At 48.4% G+C, this 25,495-nt stretch overlaps 1 non-coding gene across 1 annotated transcript; it reads left to right on the top strand.

Moving 5' to 3' along the window:
• Window positions 1-24,454: 24,454 nt before the first annotated feature.
• Window positions 24,455-24,526, top strand: trnam-cau. Its single transcript has one exon. It is a non-coding gene; the product is annotated as a tRNA-Met (tRNA).
• The last annotated feature ends 969 nt before the right edge of the window (window positions 24,527-25,495 follow it).

The following is a 25,495-nucleotide window of genomic DNA, read 5'->3' on the forward strand; positions in this document are numbered from 1 at the left end:
ATGCCGGCGAAAAGGGGGAGGCCACAGTTATTACTACGAAGATGCTCACCTGTAAATATATATGTTAATTTTTGCGTGTTCTTTTTTTTTTCTCTCTAACAATTTGTAATTTGTTCAATATAAAACATGAAAACTGAATAAAAAACATTTATAAAAAAAACTCTCCCCCTCAAAGGGGAAAGCAGCCTGTGGTCACCTGGGACTATGGCAACTTTACACTTGACTTTATAACACTGGCATCTACTTGGCAAACAATATGGCACTTATTCAGCAATAACCTGCTCACGGACACTCAGTTTAGGCTCCTCCAGGGTCCCTCAGCTCCTGACCTTATTATAGCCTTGGTTCAAACACGGACAAAAGAGCTGAATGTCAGAGGTGAGGTAAGAGACAGCACGCAGGCCCAGTGGTTAGCACTGCTGCTTCACAGCGCCAAGAAACCGGATTCGATTCCGGCCCGGGTCACTGTCCGTGTGGAGTTTGCACATTCTCCCTGTGTCTGTGTGGGTTTCGCCCCCACAACCCAAACAATGTGCACGGTAGGTGGATTGGCCATGCTAAATTACCCCTTTATTGGAAAAAAAAATTGACTAGGCTAAATTTATATTTAAAAAAAGAGGTGAGATGAGAGTGACTGCCCTTGATATCAAGGCAGCATTTGACCTCCCTTCCATCATAAGGTCAGAAGTGGGAATGTTTGCAGATGTTTGCACAATGTTTGGCAACATTTGTGACTCCTCAGATAATGAAGCAGTCCATGTCCAAATGCAGCAAGACCAGGCTTGGGCTGACAAGTGGCAAGTTACATTCGTGCCACACAAGTGCCAGGCAATGACCATCTCCTACAAGAGACAATCTAACCATCACCCCTTGACATTCAATGGCATTACCATCGCTGAATTCCCCACAATCAACATCCCAGGGTTTACCATTGATCAGAAACTGAACTGGATTAGTTATATTAATATTGTGGCCACCAGGGCAGGTCAAACGCTAGGAATGCTATGGCAGAGTAACACACATCCTGAACCCCCAAATCCTGTCCACCATCTACAAGCCACAAGTCAGGAGTGTAAAGGAATATTTTTCATTTGCCTGGATGAGTACAGCTCCAACAACACTCAAGAAGCTCGACACCATCCAGGACAAAGCAACCCGCTTGATTGCTCCCCCTTGCACAAACATTCAAACCCTCCACCACTGACGAATGGTGGCAGCTGTGCGTACAATCTACAAGATGCACTGCAGAAACCTGCCAAGGTTCCTTAGCCAGCACCTTGCAAACCCACGACCGCTACCATCAAGAAGGACAGGAACAGTAATACCTGGGAACCCCACTACCTGAGGGTTCCCTTCCAAGTCACTCATCACCCTGACTTGGAAATATATTTCCTTTCCTTAACCTACGCTGGGGCCAAACCCTGGAACTCTCTCCCTAACAGCACTGTGGGTGTACCTACACCTCAGGGACTGCAACAGTTCAAGATGGCAACTCACCACCACCGTCTGAAGGGCAACTGGAGGTGGGAAATAAATGCTGGCCTAACCAGCGACACTCACATCCTGTAAATTATTAAAAGAAAAATTATACTTCCTTACAGCTAACATAGATCTTTGCCAAAGGGGTGCACGTTTGCCTGGTTCTATCTTTCCAATCTATCACACATAGCCACCTATCCATTTGCCAGAAACCTTCATTGTTCAAAAAATCTCAATCATGTCCCATCAAAGCTTTCAGTGAAACTCTACTCAACTTCTGAAATCTGTCTGAAGAGCCCTCAGACTGGGTCTTGTTCTGGTCACCCTGTTATGTACCTTTCTCCAAGATCTCTAAATGTACCCCCATGAGTGAAACCTCAATTAAGCATTCTTGGTTTTGCATTGTTCAGTCTTAGCAATAAAACGTAAAAGCCCCATTTTCCTTCTCAGCCCAGTCACACTGTCTGTGGAGCTTTAATGGTAGATCAGTTCTGACCACGATCTCCATTTCTTGACCTATATTCTTTAGCAGGTAGGTACATAGCTGGAGTTTACCAAGCCCAAATGCATACACAGCTCTTCATCAAATTGATCACATCTGTCACATGTAGTTCCATTTCCATAACTTGTCTAAATAACATTGCAACCGAATACACATTTTATGCCATCTACAGTATTGTGAACGGTTCCATTCTTTCCCTAATTAAAATCCATAATGAAGGTGATGAACAGCACTGAGCTCACACAAAATACGACAAGAACCTGCCCTCAGATCCATTTCATTTCCCATTGACGTTGATGCTTTGCCTTTGGTGACTCTTTGGAATTGGTAACCTTCTTTACTCCAAGTTAATACTCTTTGGAATTGGTAACCTTCTTTACTCCAAGTTAATACTTTTTGGGTTCAAGCCCCATTTCAGAGACTTGAGCACATAATGTACGCTGACACACCAGTTCAGCACTGAGGGACTGCTGCATTGCCAGAGATGCAGCATGAATAGAGCTGGATAACTATCAGGAAACAGACAGTCGGGATAATCAGGTCATTTTCAGATTGGCAAACTGTAACTTTCTTAAAAACGACCGGAGGGCTGAAACATTCTGGGGAAGGGGCAATTTGGCAATCGATTCAATTCTTTTGAACTCGATCTCGCGTTTGCCGTACGTGATGACTGTACCCAAATACATCACTTGATTCTCTAATATTTGGGCCTTTCTGGGGTTAACTTTACATCCAATGTCTTGTAAAATTTCCAGGAGCTCGGACAGAAGCGTGAAGTGCTCTGCCTTGGTGTCTGTCTGCAGTAATAGGTCGTCCACATACTGTACCAGACATTCGGGTCGGGAAAATTTGGCTAATCCATTTGCCAGCTGTCAGTGGAAAATGGAAGGTGAATTGTGGAATCCTTGTGGGAGGCATGTCCACGTATACTGCTGTCCTTTAAATGTGAAGGCAAATTTGAACTGGCACGCTTTTGCCAATGGGATTGACCAGAAGCCATTGCTAATGTCCAATACCGTGAAATATTTGGAGTGGAGTCCCTGCTTGAGCATGGTCTCGGGACTTGTTGCTACCGTGGGGGCTACTGCTGGGGTAACTTTGTTGAGTTCCCGATAATCAATGGTCAGACGCCATGATCCGTCGGGCTTCCTCACTGGCCAAATAGGTGCATTATTAGTTGAGGCTACTGTCCTAAGTACACCCTGCTCTAATAAGCTCTCTATAACCTTTCCAATTTCTCCCTCTGCTTCTAGGGGAAATCGGTACTGTCTCTTGTGGTCTCGGGTCAGATCCAGTAACTTGAACTTGTCCAGTCATTCTGCCGCAGTTGTGCCGGTGACTGGCAAATGCTGTCCTGTGTCTGTTCAAAACTGCCCTAACCTGTTTGTCCGTGCTAAGCGTGGTTGGGTCGAAACAATAGTGGCCTACTGCGCTAATCCTGTTTGCATACTCTCCTACTGTGAGAGTTGCGGGTGCTCTGTCAGATTTTGCCATTCTCCAGACACACTGATTTACTGGATCGAACGACAGGCTATGGGCATTCATAAAGTCAATACCCAGTATGTGTTCTGCTGTGCGGGGTAGATTAACTAAAACAATGGGGTGTCTGGTGGAGATATTCCCCAGTTGGATTGATACAGGGGCTGTAATGTGTCCCTGCTGCGAGTGACCTGTAAATCCGCTGAGTGTAATTGTGGATGTGGTCGGCCACGTGTCTGCCTGTGCTGTAGTGGTGGAATTAATGGTTGTGCGGGACCCTCCTGTGTCCCAAAGTAATTCTATGGGCTTCCCTCTAATCTTTGCTGTGACCACCGGCCTTCCGGATCGGTCCCAGAGGGTGTCACAGACCCAAGTGGGGGAGCCTGAACACCGTCAGTCCGTTCCATCACATTGGTCTGTCCTGACTGCGTCCCTATACTATGGATTGGCTTTGCTTTGTTCCTGGTCAGAGTGCCTGTCTGCTGATCTCTCTGAGATCTCTGTGGGCCGTTGCATTCCCTTGCAAAATGCCCTAACTGTCCGCAGTTGTAACATTCCTGCGACTTCTGTGGGGGGCTGTTCTTTCCTTCGTTTACCCATGCGGGGTTTTGGGGCGCTCTTACTGCCTGTATATCTGCTGCAGCCTGAGCTTCTTCTGGGGTCTTTACTTTAACCTTGCCATGGACGGATTGTTCCCAAGCGCGGGGCAATCTTTTCAATACCCATTTTTCATTATGGGCCTCTTCTGAGGGGTTATAATTGCCGCAGACATTCTGTCCTGCATCTGTGGCGTGGGATATAATAGTGCGGGTCCATTATTATCTCCATATTATCTCGGTTTAAATGTGCTCGGTCTAAATCACCAAAAACGGCAGTGAAATGAATCCTTCCTGCGAATGCTGTGGGATGCTCTGTCCTCTTCTGCCTACACTTATTTAGGCCTTCGATGGGGGTCTCCTCTGTTGTACCCTATCGCGTCTAAAATAGCTGTATGCATCTCCTCAAGGGTGCCTCCTCCAACGTTCTGTGGGTCGGGGAAGGCTGCTACAACCGATGAGTCTAAACTCAAAACTGTGAGCTTCACTTGCTCTCGCTCATCCAGGCCGTACATGGTTGCCTGTTGCTTCACTTTCGCGAAAGATTTTTGGGGGTCTGCAGTGGGGAGGAACGGGGTGATTTTCTCACACGCGTCCCTTAGTTGTGTTACAGTTAAGGGGGTGGTGTATGTGAATTCGGGTGCGCCGTCTGTGGTTGCCTTTCTTTGGGTGGTTACTGGGTTCATAGGTGCGGGTGCTATCTGATCTGTGGGGGGTTGGGGCGCTTTCCTTTTCTGTTGCGCTGCTGGCGCACATGTTCCCTGAACATAGCGCTGCGCGGTTTCGCTTAATTCCTGCCAATCTGGGGCATTCTCCTCATCTAACTGTGTTCCAAAGGTGCTTTGGAACCCGTTCTGTACAGAAAGCAGAGATTGCAGCTCCGCAATCTGCTTCCTACACTTTGCGTGGTCCACTGTGCTCTGCCTTTGCTCAGTGATGGCAGCATGGAGTGCTCTTAAAGCTGCCTTTAGGTCAGAGCATTGCCTTTGCAGTGCCTCTACCTGCTTCTCTGAATTTTCCCTTATCAGAACTGCTCGCTGCACATCCTGAGCCTTTCTCATTCTGGGATTGGGAACTGCTCAGATGGGCTACACAGGACTGATGTGCCCTCTTGGCATCATCCACCTCTCTATCGTTCTCTGCCAGCTTCCTTCTTAACTCTAGGTTTTCCTTTTCGATGTCCCTGACATCCACTTTGCTCATCCTATTCTTTTCCTCTAATTCTTTGTGGAGCGTCCGAACGACCTCCTCTGTGCCTCGCAATTGTGCCAAGCAGGACACAATTGCCATCGGCTTGCGTGCTTTTCCTAAACTCTTCTTGTGAATTTGAGAAAGGTTCTCCCACCAAGTATGTCCTATACTCCCGGGACCTGTCTCCTCATTCAAACAAAACTCACTCCAAAGGGGCCATCCTTTCCCTTTGAGATATTTCCTGAGTTCCAGCTCCCATACGGGACACTGGCCTACTCTGCTACTGCTGGTTGCTGCGACCACGAACTGCTCTGGGTTCATGAGGCGTTCCATTGCCTGCATGGCCATTTCCTCTTTCTCTCTTTAATTTGGAACAAGGGATGATAAAGTAATGCTTTAAAATATGGGTACGGCTTTCGCTATGTTCCGACTTATAAAACTCCCGACAGTTTGACGCAACAAAAATCTCTCGGTTTAACCTTACAACCCTGTTAGTTACGCATGCAAAAGCACACTTCCGAATTATGACTATTGATTTGAACTCCTTGAACACTTGTGGTTTTTCCTTTTCCCAATTGGATTTCCAATTCAAATTTCTGGGTTCTCTCGGAGTGGGGGGGGGGGGGGGGGGGGGGGCACTTCTAATCGAGTCCCGGCAGAGTCTGCCACTAAATGTTGCTCGTTCTGGGTGAGTGTGCTTAACACTCAATTTGACTCTGTTTCGTTACTTAGCTCTGGAGTACCTAGGTATCGATAAGACATCGCCACAAGTTTCAAGGTGAAGTTCAAAACAATAAAACCATACACCAATTAGTAAATCCAAACAACTGAGTTTATTATAATACAATTATAATAACTACCCATGCACACGCTAAAAGGATTAAACTTATTCCTACTGCTAAATAAACTAATACTTATCTCGAAGGAACTGCTGGGTCAGGGAACAAGGCCTCTTGCTCTGCTCTGGTCTGCAAACTTCAGGTTGGTATAAGTTAAAAGGGGTCAGGAGTGCCTATCTCTGGTAGCGATCGTTGTGAGGCACTTACTTGTTGGCGGCTGCTGTCCGAACCCTCTCCTCTCTCTCGTTCAAGATCTTCTTGGCAAAAGCTGGTCGAGGTGCTGATCCACGGAGGAGTGTTGGTCAAAGAGAGAGAAGGACTGGAGGGCTGGATCAGAAGACTGAACCATGTGTGGGACCTGTCTTTTATAGGTCCCAGGGGATCCGCGCCCCTTTGGGCGGACTCCCTTACCTGCTTGGAATCGATTGGGTCTCTTCCCAATCGATATGTTTGAACCCCCCCAATCATGGGGCAGTTCCTCGGTCACTGGGGCGGTTCTTGGGACTTATCGTTTTGGGCTTCTCTGGCGCCGAAAGGTCTGGCCTTCCATTCAATGCATCGATCTGTGTTTAACTTGTTTCCATTGTATCTGGGGATCGCCCGGTATCGCCTCATTAGTATGTTAACTGGTTTCTTTTCACAGTGCTGTCTGGTTTCTGCAGCAGTCAAAACTGGTTTCTGCAGCCGTCCCAATATACAAGCGCTTTGCAAGCTGCTTGCTTCACAACATGTCCATTTTCCCTGCATTCCTTGCAATCTTCCATTTTGTGTTGGGCAGTGGCCACCCCAGGTGGCTACATGATCCACACTGCAGGGGGTCCTTATCTCGCTTCAGGATCAGGGAAATCAGCGCCCGTGACATCGTCGGGGGCAAAATTCCCCCCTCCCATGCCTCGTTAAAGGTCCGAACCAACAGGGGGCCCAACAGGTCAGCATATTTTTTATAAAATTCAACCGGGAATCCATCCAGTCCCGGTGCCTTCCCCGACTGCATGTGGCCAATCCCTCTGACCAGCTCCTCCAGTCCCTCCACCTGCTCCTCCTGCACCCTTGGAAATCGCAGCCTGTTCAAAAAGCTCTCTATTCCACCCCCCCCCCTCCCAACCACCGGTACAGTTCCCTGTAGAAGTCCCTGAAGCCCCCATTAACCTCTACCCCCTTCCGCACCACATTCCCACCCCTATCCTTCACTCCACCAATCTCCTTAGCCGCGTCCCGCTTGCGGAGCTGATGCGCCAGCATCCTGCTCGCCTTCTCTCCATATTCATAGACCGCTCCCTGCGCCCTCCTCCACTGTGTCTCCGCCTTTCTGGTGGTCAGTAAATCAAACTTGGCCTGCAGGCTACGCCGCTCCCCCAACAATCCCTCCTCCGGGGCCTCCGCATACCTCCTATCTACACGCAACAGCTCCCCCACCAGTCTCCCCCTTTCCCTCCTCTCCCCCCTCTCCCTATGGGCTCGGATGGAAATCAGCTCCCCCCTAATCACTGCCTTCAGAGCCTCCCACACCATCCCCACCCGGACCTCCCCAGTATCATTGACCTTGAGGTACCTCTCGATACATCCCCGGACCCTCCTACACACCTCCTCATCAGCCAACAACCCCACGTCCAGACGCCAAAGTGGGCGCTGGTCCCGTACCTCCCCCATCTCCAGATCCACCCAATGCGGAGCATGGTCCGAAATCGCTATAGCCGAATATTCGGCATCTTCCACCCTCGGGACCAGCACCCTACTCAGGACAAAAAAATCAATACGGGAATAAACCCTGTGCACGTGGGAGAAAAAAAGAATACTCCCGAGCTCTCGGCCTCCCAAACCTCCAGGGATCCACCCCTCCCATCTGGTCTATAAACCCCCTCAACACCTTGGCCACCGCCGGCCTCCTGCCTGTCCTAGAACTAGAACGATCCAGTGGGGGATCCAGCACCGTATTGAAGTCCCCCCCCCATTATCAGGCCCCTCGCCTCCAGGCCAGGAATGCGGCCCAACGTACGCCTCATGAAACCAGCATCATCCCAATTTGGGGCATACACATTTACCAGCACCACCCTCTCCCCCTGCAGCTTACCGCTCACCATCACATATCTGCCGCCACTATCAGCCACCACCTCAGACGCCTCAAACGCCACCCTCTTCCCCACCAGGATCGCCACCCCCCGGTTCTTCGTGTCGAGCCCTGAATGGAAAACTTGCCCCACCCACCCCTTCCTCAGACGAACCTGGTCCGCCACCTTCAGGTGAGTCTCCTGAAGCATGGCCACGTCCGCCTTCAGCCCCTTCAGATGCGAAAACACCCGGGCCCGCTTAACCGGCCCATTCAACCCCCTCACGTTCCACGTGATCAGCCGGATCAGGGGGCACCCGCCCCCCCTCCCCCACCAACTAGCCATAGCCCATCGACTGCTCGCCCCTGGCCAGCACCCCCCCACTCGGCCCATTTCCCATGGCGATAGAACCTCGCCCCGACCCCCCGACCCGCACTAGCTCCTCCCTGACCAATCCAGCAGCAACCCGATATCCCCCCCCCCCCCCCCCCCCCGGCTAGGACCCCTCCTAGCCGCGACGCTCCCTCCATAGTACTCCCGTGAGCCAGCTGACCTCTGCTGACCCCGGCAGCTCCTGCTCTAACTCCGACCCCTCCCGATATGGGGTCACCCCCACCCTGCAGCAGCTCCTTGGCACCGCCCCAGCGTGGGAAAACAGATCTGATATCCACGCCCCTTGCCACCACCTCCACCCCCCTCGTCCCGCAGTGCGGGAAACCAGAGGAAAGCCCGCGCTTTCACACTGCCCCACCTCACCCCCCCCAGTGCAGCTCCCAAACAGCAGTCCCAACCCATCCACCAACCCTGTGCAAAAAACCAGACCCCCAACACCCACCTTAAAACACAAAACCATAATCACCACCATCCGAAAGCAGAAAAAAAACCCCAGAATAGCCAGCAACAGCATAAACAGTGATACAAAAAACCCCCACAGTCCCCAATCCCTAGTTCGAGTCCAACTTTTCAGCCTGCACAAAGGCCCACGCTTCCTCCGGGGACTCAAAGTAGTGATGCCGGTCCTTGTAGGTGACCCACAGGTGCGCAGGCGGCAGCACGCCGAATTTCACCTGCTTGCCGTGGAGCACCGCCTTCATCCGGTTGAACCCGGCCCGCCGCTTAGCCACCTCCACACTCCGGTCCTGGTAGATACGTACTACCGAATTCTCACACTTGCTGCTCCTCACCTTCTTGGCCCATCGCAGCACACACTCCCGGTCACTGAACCGATGGAACCGCACCAGCACCGCCCGCGGGGGTTCATTCGCCTTAGGCCGCCTGGCCAGTACTCTGTGGGCCCCCTCCAGCTCCAGGGGCAGATGGAAGGATCCTGCCCCCACCAGCGAGTTCAGCATCACGGCCACATAAGCCGGCAGGCCCGACCCCTCCAGCCCCTCCGCGAGGCCCAGGATCCGCAAAACCGAAACTCCATCTCCTCAAAGCGATCTTGCCAATTTTTGTGGAGCGCCTTGTGCATCTCCACCTTCCCCACGAGGGCCGAGACCTCAACCTCGCGCTCAGAGGCCGGCTGCTGCAACTCAAGGATCGCTGCACCCTGGGTTGTCTGGGTCTCCAGCAGCTTACTAGTCGTTACCTTCATGGATTCCAACAACTCCCCTTTCAGCTCTGTAAAATAGCACAGAAGGGCCGCCTGCTGCTCCTGCGCCCACTGCCTCCACTCCTCGGGGGGTCCACCGGACGCCATTTTGTCCACCTTCCCCCGCTTTTCCAGGGGAGCTGTTGCCGTTTTTTTCCTTGCCCCACTCCGGGTCCACACCATAAATCCTGGGGGATATTACTCCAGACAGCTTCACACACTGGGAATCGTTGAACCAGCGCCATTTGGGGCCCTTAAAAGAGCCCAAAAGTCCTAAGATAGCGGGAGCTGCCGAACGTGTGGCTTAGCTCCGCATAGCCGCAACCGGAAGTCGAGCACATGGAACCTTTAATCAGAGACGCTTACGTTGCTGGCATGCAGTCCCCTTCTATCCGCCAATGATTGCTGGAGAAGAACACCCTCAGCCGAGCTGAGGCACGGACTCGGGCAACCTCCCTGGAGGTTGCTGACCTGAACGCCCGTGCATACGCCCGCGGCCGCGCAGCAACCCCCTGGACTTCATGGCACGCGCCAACCCCGCCCTCCGTGGACCCTGACACCCCCCAAGCCTGTGCTGCGGGTCGCTCCGACAAACTAGCGAGGCCCCGTTGCTATTTCTGTGGCCTCTCAAAGCACCCCTGCCCACGCTACCCGGCCCGCTCCGCTCTGTGCAAGAGCTGCGGGAAGAAGGGCCACTACGCGGTGGTCTGCCAGACCAAGTCGTTGGCTGCTGTTCCGCACAGCGACCGCGGATTGCCCCCCCCGGGTCCCCCCAGGGCCCCGCGCCGCGCACCGACCTCTCCAGCCCGCCTCCCAGCTCCCGCAACGGCCCCATGGTCCTCCCGACCCTCGCTCCCAGCTGCACCGACCAGCCCGCAGACGCCGCTGACACTGCCCCCAGCCACCACGAGGTTCCCACAGGCGCCGCCATCTTGGGCCCCGGACGCCATGTGCGGGTCCTGGGCGCCGCCATCTTGGGCCAACACGGAAGGCCCTGCCGGCGATTATTCTGCCACCGAGGAGGATCTGGAACTCTCGCCACGACTGGCTTCCATCACACTCAACCAGTCGCAACCACGCACGCTCGCCAAGACTACGACAATGGTCCAGCTCAACGGACACAAAACGAGATGCCTGCTGGACTCCGGGGGCACGGAAAGTTTTATCCACCCCGACACGGTAAGACTCTGTGCGCACCACCATCCACCCAGTTAAGCATAAGATTGAATTGGCCTCGGGTTCGCACTCCGTCCAAATCACCGGGTGCTGCATAGCGGACCTCACAGTCCAGGGGAGGGTTTTCAAAAACTTCAAACTCCTCATCCTCCCCCGTCTATGCGCTCCGGCACTCTTGGACCTGGATTTCCAGTGCAGCTGCAGAGCTTGACCTTTCAATTCGGCGGCCCTATTTCCCCCTCTTACTGTTTGCAGCCTCGCGTCCCTCAAAGTGGACCCCCTATCCTTGTTTGCTAATCTCACCCCAGATTGTAAACCTGTCGCCACTAGGAGCAGACGATACAGCGCCCAGGACCGGACCTTCATCAGGTCCGAGGTCCAGAGGCTCCTTAAGGAAGGAGTTATCGAGGCCAGCAACGGTCCCTGGCAAGCCCAAGTGCTGGTCGTTCGGACTGGGGAGAAAAACCGGATGGTCATCGATTTACGCAGCTGGACGCGTATCCTCTCCCCCGTATTTCCGACCTGGTTAACAGGATCGCGAAGTACAAAGTCTTCTCCACGGTGGACCTTAAGTCCGCCTACCACCAGCTCCCCATCCACGCGAGTGACCGAAAGTACACCGCGTTTGAGGCAGATTGGCGCCTCTACCACTTCCTCAGGGTTCCATTCGGTGTCACAAATGGAGTCTTGGTCTTCCAACGGGAGATGGACCGAATGGTCGACAAGCACGGTTTACGGGCTACCTTCCCGTATCTCGATAACATCACCATCTGCGGCCACGACCAGCAGGACCACGACATCAACCTCCAAAAATTCCTCCAAACCGCAAAATTCCTTAATTTAACTTACATTAAGGATAATTGCGTGTTTAGCACCGACCGTCTAGCCATCCTTGGCTACGTAGTGCGTAACGGAGTGATAGGCCCCGATCCCGAACGCATGCACCCCCTGATGGAACTCCCTCTCCCCAACTCTCTCAAACGCTGCCTGGGCTTCTTCTCATATTACGCCCAGTGGGTCCCCAACTACGCTGACAAAGCCCGCCCCCTCATCCAGTCCACCTCCTTTCCCCTGTCGATGGAGGCCCGCCAGGCCTTTAGCCGCATCAAAGCGAATATCGCAAAGGCCACGATGCATGCTATCGACGAGTCCCTCCCCTTCCAGGTCGAGAGCGACGCGTCTGACGTAGCTCTGGCGGCCACCCTGAACCAAGCGGGCAGACCCGTGGCCTTCTTTTCACGAACCCTCCACGCTTCCGAAATTCGCCATTCCTCGGTGGAAAAGGAGGCACAGGCCATAGTAGAAGCTGTGCGATATTGGAGGCACTATCTGGCCGGCAGGAGGTTTACCCTCCTCACAGACCAACGGTCAGTAGCTTTCATGTTCGACAACGCACAGAGGGGCAAGATCAAGACTGACAAGATCTTGCGGTGGCGGATCGAGTTGTCCACGTACAACTACGATATCTTGTATCGTCCTGGGTAGCTCAACGAGCCTCCCGATGCCCTATCCCGCGGTACCTGCACCAGCACACAGATTGACCGCCTCCGCTCCCTCCACGCGGACCTCTGCCATCCAGGGGTTTTTACCATTTTATTAAGACCCGCAACCTGCCCTACTCCGTTGAGGAAGTCAGGACCGTCACCAGGGACTGCCACGTCTGCGCCGAGTGCAAACCGCACTTCTACCGCCCCGAACGAGCGCATCTGATCAAGGCATCCAGCCCTTTGAACGTCTCAGTATAGACTTCAAGGGTCCCCTCCCCTCTAACAACCGTAACAAATATTTCTTGAGTGTTATCGACGAATACTCTCGATTCCCTTTCGCCATTCCCTGTCCCGACATGACCACAACAACCGTCATAAAGGCCCTCCTATCCATCTTCTCCCTGTTCGGTTACCCCGCATACATCCACAGCGACCGGGGGTCCTCCTTTCTGAGTGACGAACTGCATCAATTCCTGCTCAGCAGGGGCATTGCCTCTAGCAGGACGACCAGCTATAACCCCCGGGGTAACGGTCAGGTCGAGTGGGAGAATGGCACCATTTGGAAGACCATCCTGCTGGCCCTCCGGTCCAGAGATCTCCCTATCCCCCGTTGGCAAGAAGTCATCCCCGACGCCCTGCATTCAATCCGGTCTCCCCTCTGTACTACCACTAATCAGACACCTCATGAACGTCTTCTTGTTTTCCCCAGGAATTCGTCCTCAGGATCCCCTCTCCCGACCTGGCTGGCCACCCCCGGGCCTATCTTGCTCCGGAAACATGTGCGGGTGCACAAGTCCGACCCGTTGGTTGAACGAGTCCAGTTACTCCATGCCAACCCGCAATATGCGTACGTGGAGTATCCTGACGGTCGACAGGATACGGTCTCGCTTTGGGACCTGGCACCCGCCGGCGTGCGGCCTTCTCCCCCTACACCAACACCTCCCCCCCCCAACCCCAATTTCCCCCAGCGCCCCCCGCACCCCCATGACCCAGCGCACATGTCCCCTCTCCCCCGATTACAACGCCTCCACCACCGGCCCGGGGTACGGAGACACATCTACGACTGACAGTCCCGGAGGCAAGGACGACCATCGGCCCGACGTCACCGGCTCCACTGCGACGGTCCTCCAGAACACCACGGGCACCCGACAGGCTGATCGTGTCCATCTGATGCGGCCATGGGACATTTGGGACTTTGTTGTTATTCTGTTGCACCTTAAGTAGTAGTAGTAGTGTTGTTTTTTTTGCCACGAGCCAGTGGGCAGCCCACCTTTCTAGATTTTTGCTGCTCATACCACCAGTCCTCGGACCCCCCCCCTCTCTCTCTTCCACTTACACCCCCCCTCCTTCTTTCTCCACAAGGGGTGAATGTGGTGGTATGAATGTGAGCACTGCCATTGGTGCAGAGCATGGGTTTCCCATTGGCTCTGGCTGATCATGTGCCCCTCGTCCGATTGGTTGGGACTAGTCATGTGACTGCTCACCAATTGGTTGCGAGGCAAGTAGACTCCGCCTCCGAGGCTGGGTATAACTACCCAGAGTTCCCGGCGGTTGGCCTTACTCTGTAGTCGACCACCGGGCTAACAACTAGCTGATTAAAGCCACAGTTTGGATCCTAATCGTGTCTTGAGTCCAATTGATGGTACATTACGCACAAAGGCTGTCTTTCCATTGCTACTTACTCCTGGAACAGGTTGCTAGTCTGTCACCAGCGGCGTATAGCTTGAGGGGCACCGCTGGCGTGCGGCCTTCTCCCCCTACATCAACACCCCCCACCAACCCCAATTTCCCCCAGCGCCCCCCGCACCCCTACGACACAGCGCACATGTCCCCTCTCCCCCGATTACTGACCAGAGTACCTCCCGCTCTTATTGCCAGTCATTGCCGCGTTTGGAAAGATTTACAGGCCGACATACTCAACCTATTTGGTGACATTATGAATGCATCTTCCTTGGCCATTAAGTCCTGCAGTGGAACTTGAACCCAGGGCTTCTGGCTCCGAGGCAGGGTCCCTCCTCATGGTGCTTCAATACCGGCCCTCGACTATTTATAACTTATATTATTGATGTAGATGAAGAGACCGATTATATTGTACCTAAATTTGCTGACAATAGGAATATAGGAAGGTAGGAAAGCAAATTGTGAGGAGGGTACAGAGAGCCTTCAAAGAGATATGGGTAAGTTAAGCGAGTGGGCAAACATTTGGCAGATAGAGTACAATGTGGGAAAATGTGAGGTCTCCATTTTGGCAGGAAGAATGGAAACGCAGAATATTGTTTAAGTAGAGACAGATTGCAGAATAGAATGCTTGGGTATTTGGCACTTAAGAGACCTGAGTGCCCTCATACATGAATCACAAAATTCAGCATGCATGTACAGTAAATAATTCGGAACATCACCCTTTCTTGCAAGGAGGATAGAGTATAAAGTAGGGTAGATTCACTGCAACTGTACAGGGCATTGGTCAGGCCGCACTTAGAAGGCTGAGTATATTTTGGCCACCTAATTTAAGGATGGACATACTTGCATTGGATGCATTTCAGAGAAGGTTGACTGGGCTGAAGGGTTTGTTTCATGAGGAAAGGTTGAGCAGGTTAGGCCTATACCCATTGGAGTTTAAAAAAAATAAGAAGTGATCATATTGAAACATGTAAGATTCTGAGGGGGCTTGACAGGATGGGTTTTAAGAGGATTTCCCTTTGTGGGGGAATCGAGAACTAGGAGGGCCCCATTTAAAAATGAGGGATCTCCTATTTAAGATGGAGATGAGGAGGAATTTATTTCTTTACTAGAACAGTGACCATGCTTTTAAGGTATTTCATCTTGAGGTTGTGAAAAGAAACATGCAGTTGTTTATTTTCTTGTTCTGTCTATGAAATTACAACGAGGTGCCTCCCTAACATAGGACTGAACTTTACACGGGGGTGTAAATGTCAGCACTGAGCTGGCCCCCAAATGACCGGCCTGCCCTGTGATCATCTAACAGCTGCCACGCTGTTAATTGTCAGGTGGTGGGACATCCTCCCTGATCCCAGACGACGTCCCACATCCGAGAGTTGCTGGAAATCTAATGGTCTCAGGTCGTAATAGCGCCACCGGGAGTGGTGGTCACTGTTGATACTGCGGTCCTGGAGGATCAGACCACCACTCAGCTGTCTCTGGACATCTCAATGGTTGAACAGTTATGCTTCTGACCCAGATCAAGTCAGCACTGGCTTCAGCCCCTGACTGCCTAACATTGCTTTCTTTTGATCTTTTTCTCAGAGTCTTGGTTTCTTTGCTGTCATTTCAGCATATTCTGCAGCTTAAAAGTTCGGAGCAGTTTGAAATGCATACATTTGAAGCCTTACCTGGTTCATGGGCCAGAAACGCTCCTATATTATCTAAAAACAACGTGGAAACGTCCACTCGCATGCACTTGCAGCTGGACAACAATCTCATTGACTACTCTCCACTGTGGTTGACAGGACTCCTGGCTGCGTCTGTCCCATTTCCCGCACTTCTGCCTTCATTATTTCCTTCCTCCTAGAATCTGCTAGGATCCGCCTTGACATGATATTCCACCCCACCAATCTCTACATTTAACGAACCCAACCCTGCCAATTCTGCTTCCTTCAGCACGACCTCACCACCAAACACACCTTCTTGCTTCAACATAATATTCTCATTGATCCAGACAAATCAGATAGATATTGGCCAGGACACTAAGGAGAACCCTTTGGTTTTTCTTTGAGATGATGTCAAGAGATCTTTTACATTCACCAGAGATGGCAGGTGGGTCCTTGGTTTAACATATAATGAAAGTAATTAGCATGGTGGTTAGCATAAATGCTTCACAGCTCCAGGGTCCCAGGTTCGATTCCCGGCTGGGTCACTGTCTGTGTGGAGTCTGCACGTCCTCCCCCTGTGTGCGTGGGTTTCCTCCGGGTGCTCCGGTTTCCTCCCACAGTCCAAAGATGTGCGGGTTAGGTGGATTGGCCATGCTAAATTGCCCGTAGTGTCCTAATAAAAGTTATGTTAAGGGGGGGGTTGTTGGGTTACGGGTATAGGGTGGATACGTGGGTTTGAGTAGGGTGATCATGGCTCGGCGCAACATTGAGGGCCGAAGGGCCTGTTCTGTGCTGTACTGTTCTATGTTCTATGTGTCCCTTGTGATTTGTCCAATAAACGTCCCTGTATAGTGCGAATATATGGAGGGGATCTTATTACTTTCACCATTGAATCTAGACCTACATCGCAAACAGTACAAGAATGCCCAGGAGGGTAATATTGAAATATCATTGAACAGTCGCCAAAGAAATATGACATTCACCACCAGTACAGATTTCCCCCCATTCTTCCCCAGCCCCACAACCTGCATTCCTTAGGACCTCTCAAAATAAGATTGACAATTTAATGCCAAATTAGGAGCAGCTTTATGCTGGGGTCTACACCTGTTAAAAACTGGCTTCAAATTGCCCTAAATTCATTTTGTGCAGCACCAAAAGACTATCAAATATCAGGAACCTTCATCAACCCCCCCCCCCCCCCCGCCTAATCTATTTATACTGAAGTTGAACCTGGAGCCAGGGCTGAAGGAATATAGGATAAACCAGAGTCTGACATGACAACTCTCGAGCTGAGCAGAATATCTCTTCAGTGATCCATAGGTTCATAGATTCGTAGAATTTATAGTGCAGAAGGTGGCCATTTAGCCCATCAAGTCTGCACCGGCCCTTAGAAAGAACACCCGACTCAAGCCCATACCTCCACCCTATCCCCGTAATCCAGTAACCCCACCTAACCTTTTTTGGAAACTATGGGCAATTTATCATGGCCAATCCACCTAACCTGCACGTCTTTGGACTATGGGAGGAAACCGGAGCATCTGGAGGAAATCCACGCAGACACGGGGAGAACATGCAGACTCCGCACAGACAGTGGCCCAAGCCGGGAATCGAACCTGGGACCCTGGAGCTGTGAAGCAACTGTGCTAACCACTGTGCTACCGTGCCGCCCGATTGTGAGTGAGTGTTTTTCAGTTTGCTGGTGCAAATACTTTTCGTATTTCAACAGCTACAGTTAATTCTATATATATGCAGCAGATCCGATATTGTGAATTTTCCGCAAAGTGTTCTATTTTAGATTCAAAGCCTCGCTGGGGTATCCGTGGCATTAGTGGAGCCTGATGAAAGATGCAGATTGTGGGGAAGCCAGGAGAAAGGGACAGAGCAAATCAGAGGAGATTGAGGAAACAACTCAAGAGTCTCAGGGAAAGAGATGAAAGGTTTGATGATAGATTGAGGGCAGAGGGTTAAGGTTCAAGAGACCTGAGTTGGAAGGTCAGTCGGGACAAACAGCTAAAGGTGGCTGCAGAGTTTGAAGAACAGACATACTTGACACATAGGAACAGAAGGATGCCATTCATCCCCTTGAGCCTGTTCCATGCTGTTCAATTATGCCATGGTTAATATGTAACTTAAATCTATTTACCTGCCTCGCTTCCATATTCCTCAATATCCTCGCTGAACAAAAAATACTGTGATCTCCAAGGTTTGAAATTTTCCATTGACACTAAACTATATGGGGTAGGTGTTGCAGATTTCGATTTATATGAAGAAGTACTTCTGCCATCATCCCTGACAGACCACATTCTAATTTAAAGGTTATGCCCCCATGTTGTAGCCTCTCTGGCGAGAGGAAATCGCTTCCCACTGTCTATCCTATCAAAATCTTTAATCACCTTCAACAGTTCAGTTAGATCACCTTAAATCTACTTAAGGGAATGCAAGCTTAATCGATGCAACCTGCCTCATCATTTAACCATTTGTGCCCTGGTTGTAAGGAAATGGTTACATTTTATATTTGTAGTTTTTGAATGAATTTTTCTTAAAAGGCGGGACATAGAAGTTTTATTTCCAGTTAAATATTTGGTGGAAAATTTAGATTTGCTTACTTATAGAAACTTCAGCCGATAAGCAGTCATCTATAAACTTTCTTTCTGAGCCCAATGGACATGTCGCAGCAACATCTACAAGATGTACTGCAGCACCTTACCAAGGCTCCGACAACAGTACTTTCCAAACCTGTGACCTCTGCCACCCAGGATGAGAAGGGCAGCAGACACATGGGAAGGCCCACCTGCAAGTTCCCCTCCTAAACCACACACCATCCTGACTATAATCACCATCCCTTCAGTTACTGGGTCAAAATCCCAGAACTCACTTCCTAACAGCTCTGTGGATGCAGCTTCACTCGATGGACTGTAGCGATTGAAGAAGGTGGCTCACCACCGCCCTGTCAGGGGCTTGCCAGCAACTCTCACATCTCTTGAAAGAATAAAAAAACTTGACAACGCTACGAATAGCCGATGTCCTCAAACACAACAGTCGTGAAATTATAGTGAAAACCCCAGTACCTGGCATGGTAATGCCTCAAGTCTTTGTGTTAATATTATTAGTAACGGTTTTATATAAAAAAACATTTTATATGTCATTATTGGCAATAATGGGAATTGGCCAAGAGGTTTGAAGAGTTGACCTTTGAGGTGATTAAGACAGACAAGTGATATCTGTAGTTTACTTTCACTTTCCTGTCACTGAACTGTGCTGTTTGTATGAGGCACACATCATTGTGGTTCAATTGGTGGATCAGAAATGTTGAAATAAACCAGTTTTTCTATGACTATGATAGTCCGCGTGAGTTAATATAAAATAGTTAATACTGACTAAAAGGATATTGTCTAATTGGAAAGCTTAAATGACATTCACTAATCATTTGATATTTGCTTTGTGGCTTATAATATACCATCTCCCGCCCTTGGTTGAATTACTGGCTGATTAATCACCTGAAGCCACCCATGATTCCATCTGTAACTCACTATTGGGTTATGAATGGTCTCATTGGTATTCTTGGCTGGATCCTGAGAGGATCCACACTTCCTGCCCATCCCCCAATGTGGTTCCTCTTGATCTCTTTCAATTTTTGTCCTCTACTTCACCATTCTATTTATTTATTTATTTATTTAAATTTAGAGTACCCAATTCATTTTTCCCAATTAAGGGGCAATTTAGCATGGCCAATCCACCTACCCTGCACATCTTTGGGTTGTGGGGGCGAAACCCACGCAAACACGGGGAGAACGTGCAAACTCCACACGGACAGTGACCCAGAGCTTGGATCGAACCTGGCACCTCGGCGCCATGAGACTGCAGTGCTAACCACTGCGCCAGCGTGCTGCCCCCACTTCACCATTTTAAACTCTTGTTGTCAAATTAGGTTCCTATTTGAGACGGAGCTCGAATGCAAAAGGTGGGACAGGCTTGAGAGACTTGTCCACTCCTGTTCCTGTACCTGCCATTCAGATGTTCAGTTTTAAGGAACATCCTACACTGGGGGAGCCGCTATTTTTAGCAGATGGGAAGATTGATGTCAACGCCAACATGATATTTTGTTTACAGTGCCAGGTTTTCTCAGATGGATATTAAGCTTAATTGTCCATGTCCAAATGTACACTCAAAAGGCCTAGAATTGTGTTGAGACATTAAACTGGCACCAGGCTTCCTACTTGGCAGTTGGTGTTCACGTGGATGTTCTGCACCAGGAGTGCTATGACTGTCATATTGGTAAAGGCCCCGATATAGATGTACAGCAACTACCCCTGAAACACGCACAAAGACAAATTACAATATATAAATTCAGTGAATGATTGAGAAATTGCTGAGCATTAGAAAATAGTGGGGACTTGTTCGGGGAGTTATTGTTTTGCTTTCAAAAATACTTTTCTATTTCTGCTGTACCACACCTGTAGAGTGGGCCGTGTGCTCCCCATACCACAATCTATTAAAAGTTGTAGGTCAGGTGAACTCCATGATACACTTTGGGGTTCTCTAAACCCTGGCCCATAACAAATTGGGGGCTCGAGGGGGATAAAATCTATCTATTGGATTGACTTAGTGACCTTAAAGACAGTGAGGGGTGAGCATATTGTGGTTGCTTTTCATGTGTGGTATTTTAGTTTAAGTAGGGAGTGTGTTGTGGACAACGGCTCTTTCAGAGGCTCAGAAGTTTTTGGGGGGTGGAGACGGTCACACGCAGTACCTTACGGACAGAGACTAAAAGCAGACTGTTAGATTTGGCAAAAACATTGCAGTTAACATTACCTGACAAAATGCGAAAAGATGAGGTAATTATGGTGGTGGCTGAGCATTTCAAGTTGCCTGAGATACAGTTTGACCCATTGGAAATGGCAAAAATTCAGTTACAAATTAAACAAATGGAACATGAGAAAGAATTAAAGCAGCTTGAATACGAAAGAGAGAGAGGAAAAAGAAAGAGAAAGAGAAAGAGAGAGAGGAAAAAGAGAGAGAAGAAAGGAAAACAGAAAGAATAGCCCTGGCAGAACAAAAAGAAAGAGAAAGGTAGGTACAGATCAGGGAAAAAGATAAAGAGAGAGAGTTTGAACTTCAGAAAATGGCCATGAAACATGACAGTCAGTTAAAATTGGCAGACGGAAACTGTAAATAAATGCCTATAAACATGTGCCTCGGCCATATTGGGGAATGTAAAATATGTATGCCGGCTAAAGGGGGCGGCCACAGTTGTTATTATGAAGATGCTTACCTGTAAATATACATGTTAATTTTTGCGTATTTTTTCTTTTCTTTTTTTTTTTCTTTTTCTCTCTCTAATAATTTGTAATTTGTTGGATATAAAATATGAAAACTCAATAAAAAACATTTATAAAAAAAAATTGGCAGACGTAAAGGGAAAGGTACAGTTGGTGGATAGTGATGAGGATAGTGATGAGGATAGTGAGAAAGAGCGGCAAAGTCGAAGGCATGGCGGGGATCTATTTAAATATGTCCAAGCATTGCCAAGGTTTGATGAGAAGGAGGTAGAAGCATTTTCATTTCATTTGAGAAGGTAGCTAAACAAATGAAATGGCCACAGGACATGTGGGTATTACTGATTCAAACAAAGCTGATAGGTAGAGTTAGTGAAGTGTTTGCATCACTACCGGAGGAGGTATCTGGGACGTATGAGGAGGTGAAAAAATCCATCTTAGGTGCATATGAACTGGTGCCTGAAGCCTAAAGACAAAGGTTTAGAAATTTAAGGAAAGTACCTGGTCAAACATACATGGAGTTTGAAAGGATCAAACAGAGTAATTTTGATAGGTGGATAAGGGCTTTGAAAATAGACCAAATGTATGAAGCTCTCAGAGAAATTATAGTTTTGGAGGAGTTTAAAAATTCAATTCCTGATGTAGTGAGAACTCATGTGGAAGAGCAGAGGATTAAAACTGCGAGATTAGCAGCAGAAATGGCAGATGATTATGAATGAGGTCATCAATCAAAGTTTGGTTTCAGACATCAGTACCAGCCTGTGAGGGATGGAAACTGGGGACATGAGAAATACTCAAGTGGTAAAGGTAAAGGAGATCTGATGGGAGATAATAAGGAGAGTGTACCTCAGATTAAAAAAGAAATCCAGGAGGGTGGAAAAGAAATGAAAAATTTCAAATGTTTTCACTGTAATAAACTAGGCCATGTAAAGTCACAGTCTTGGTGGTTGAAGAAAAGCACTGGGAAGGCTGATGTGGTAAAACAGGATAAGAGAGTGGGGTTTGTTAAAGAGGTAAAGGAAAGCCAAGTGAAGCGAAGGAGGTGCAAAATATTGTGCAGCCTGATCAAGGGGTGATTGATAAGAAGGTGCCAGATCTCTTTAAAGAATTGACTTGTGTGGGTAAAGTTTACTCATGTGTATCAGGAGGAGCAGGTAAAGAAGTCACAATTTTAAGAGATACGGGAGCTAGTCAATCTTTAATGGTAAGAGATGAGGAGTTATCTAGTTTGGGAAGAATGTTGCAAGAAAAGGTGGTAATATGTGGAATTCAGGGTGAGAGGAGTAGTGTTCCATTATATAAGGTAAGTTTGGAAAGTCCAGTGAAGATTGGTGAAGTGATAGTAGGAGTAATAGAGAAACTATCTTGTCCAGGAATACAGTTTATCTTGGGTAATGATATAGCTGGATAGCAGGTGGGAGTGATGCCTACTGTAGTTGATAAGCCAGTGGAAAATCAGACAACTGAAGTGTTGAAGGATGAATATCCTGGGATTTTCCGGATTGTGTAGTGACAAGGTCGCAAAGTCACAGGTTAAAACAAGAGGATAAATCAAAGAGTGAAGATGACATTGAAGTGCAATTATCAGAAACGATTTTTGATCAGATGGTTGAAAAAGAACAAGAACAGGTGGAGGATGAGGTGGATATTTTTAGTTCAGGAAAACTGGCGGAGTTACAACAAAAAGATATGGAAATAAAACGGATGTATCAGAAAGCATATATGGAAGAGGAATCTGAGTGTGCACCAGAGTGTTATTACCATAAAAGTAATGTCTTGATGAGAAAATGGAGACCTTTACATATGCAGGCGGATGAAAAGTGGGCAGATGTTCATCAAGTATTATTGCCGGTAGGGTACAGAAAGGAGATGTTGCGAGTTGCACATGAGGTACCAGTGGGAGGTCATTTGGGAATAAGGAAAACTCAAGCTAAAATACAAAAACACTTTTATTGGCCTGGACTACATAAAGATGTAGTTAAATTTTGTCAATCATGTCACACATGTCAAGTGATAGGGAAACCTCAAGCAGTGATAAAACCAGCGCCCTTAGTACCCATTCCAGCATTTGAGTGAGGAACCTTTTACAAGGGTCCTAATTGATTGCGTAGGACCGCTTCCTAAAACAAAAAGTGGGAATCAATATCTTTTGACTATAATGGAAGTGTCTACTAGATTTCCAGAGGCCATTCCAGTACACAATATTACAGCTAAAAAGATTGTGGAAGAGTTACTTAAATTCTTTACTAGCTATGGACTACCGACAGAAATACCATCGGATCAAGGATCAAATTTTACCTCCAGGTTATTCAAAGAAGTTATGGATAGCTTAGGAATAAAATAATTTAAATCAACTGCGTACCATCCAGAATCACAGGGAGCGTTAGAAAGGTGGCATCAGACGTTAAAGACAATGTTGAGAGCTTATTGTCAAGATTATCCAGAGAATTGGGATAAAGGAATTCCATTCGTACTGTTTGCAATTAGGGATGCACCTAATGAGTCAACCAAATTCAGTCCTTTTGAACTAATTTTTGGTTAAGAGGTAAGAGGACCCCTTAAATTGATTAAGGAAAAATTGGTGAGTAAGAAATCGTAAATTACATTATTGGATTACATGTCAAATTTTAGGGAACGATTAAATAGAGCAGGTGAATTGGCTAGACAACATTTAAAAGTTGCACAAAATGTGATGAAACTGGTAGCGGACAAGAAATCCAAAGTTCGTAGTTTTGCCAGTGGAGATAAAGTTTTAGTATTGTTACCAGCGGTCGGTGAAACTTTGAAAGCAAGGTTTTGTGGACCTTATCAGATTGAAAGGAAACTAAGTGAGGTGAATTATGTGGTAAAAATGCCGGATAGAAGGAAAACTCACTGAGTATGTCTTGTGAATATGATTAAAAGGTTTTTGAAAGGGAAGGAGAGAAAAAGGAGGCAATTTTAATGATTCTAACTCAAAGTGACAAACCAAATCCAGATGACATGGAATTTGACATACCTCAAATTAAATTGGGAAATGAGCATGTTCTTAAAAATTGGGATAAATGTTGAGTTACCTTCCAGAGGAAAAATGAACTGACCTGAAAGAGTTATTGACATCACATGGGCATATTTGTGGAGATAAATTGGGAAGTACTCAAATGGCTATACATGATGTATATGAGGGAAATGCTGTTCCAATCAAACAACATCCATATAGACTTAACCCTTTAAAATTGGCACAGGTTAACAAAGAGATTGAGAGTATGCTTAAAAATGGCATAATTAAAGTGGGTTGCAGCCAATGGAGCTCACCCATAGTGATGGTACCCAACGGTTGTGTGTGGACTATAGAAAGGTTAATGCAGTTACAAGAACTCACTCTTATCCTATCCCAGGTTTGGAGAATTGCATTGAGAAAGTGGGACAATCAGTTTTTATTTCCAAACTGGATTTACTTAAAGATTACGGCTTTAAGGAGCAGAGTGGCGCAGCGGAAGCGTGCTGGGCCCATAACCCAGAGGTCGATGGATCGAAACCATCCTCTGCTATCTATATTCTCACTCACACCAAAAGTAAACATGTCGCTATCACCCTGCCTTTATGGCCTCACGGTAGCATGGTGGTTAGCATCAATGCTTCACAGCTCCAGGGTCCCAGGTTCGATTCCCGGCTGGGTCACTGTCTGTGTGGAGTCTGCACGTCCTCCCCGTGTGTGCGTGGGTTTCCTCCGGGTGCTCCGGTTTCCTCCCACAGTCCAAAGATGTGCGGGTTAGGTGGATTGGCCATGTTAAATTGCCCGTAGTGTAAGGTTAATGGGGGGATTGTTGTGTTATGGGTATACGGGTTACGTGGGTTTAAGTAGGGTGATCATTGCTCGGCACAACATCGAGGGCCGAAGGGCCTGTTCTGTGCTGTACTGTTCTATGTTCTATGTTCTATTACTGGCAGGTACCTTTATCCGAAAGGACGAATGAGATTTCAGCTTTTGTGCCTCCAGATGGTATATACCAATTCAAAGTTATGCCACTTGGCATGAAACAGCCCCGACCACATTTCAATGGTTAACTAACAAAGTGGTTTCAGGATTACCCAATTGTGCGATATATATTGACGATCTGGTAATTTTCGGCCAGACATGGAAAGAGCATTTAAAACATCTGATGGAGTTATTCAATCGACTTCAGGAGGTGGGTCTGATGGTAAACCTAGCCAAAAGTGAATTTGGAAAAGCCCAAGTCACTTTCCTTGGCCATACAATCGGACAGGGTCAAATGGTCACACGGGATGTGAAACCAACAGTTATTGAGGAGTTTCCAAAACCCTCAAGACAAAGGGAAATAATGCAATTTCTTGGCATGAGTGGATTTGATCGAACATTTGTGCAAAGGTTTTGTAGCTTGATTGTTCCGCTGATGGACTTGCTGAAGAAACATCGAATATTTCAGTGGATAGCGGACTTTCAACAGGCATTTGACTGCCTGAAAGCTGTGATAACCAATGCTCCTGTGTTGGAGAAT

The sequence above is a fragment of the Scyliorhinus canicula genome, chromosome 11, assembly GCF_902713615.1.
Source record: "Scyliorhinus canicula chromosome 11, sScyCan1.1, whole genome shotgun sequence".
NCBI lineage: Eukaryota > Metazoa > Chordata > Chondrichthyes > Carcharhiniformes > Scyliorhinidae > Scyliorhinus > Scyliorhinus canicula.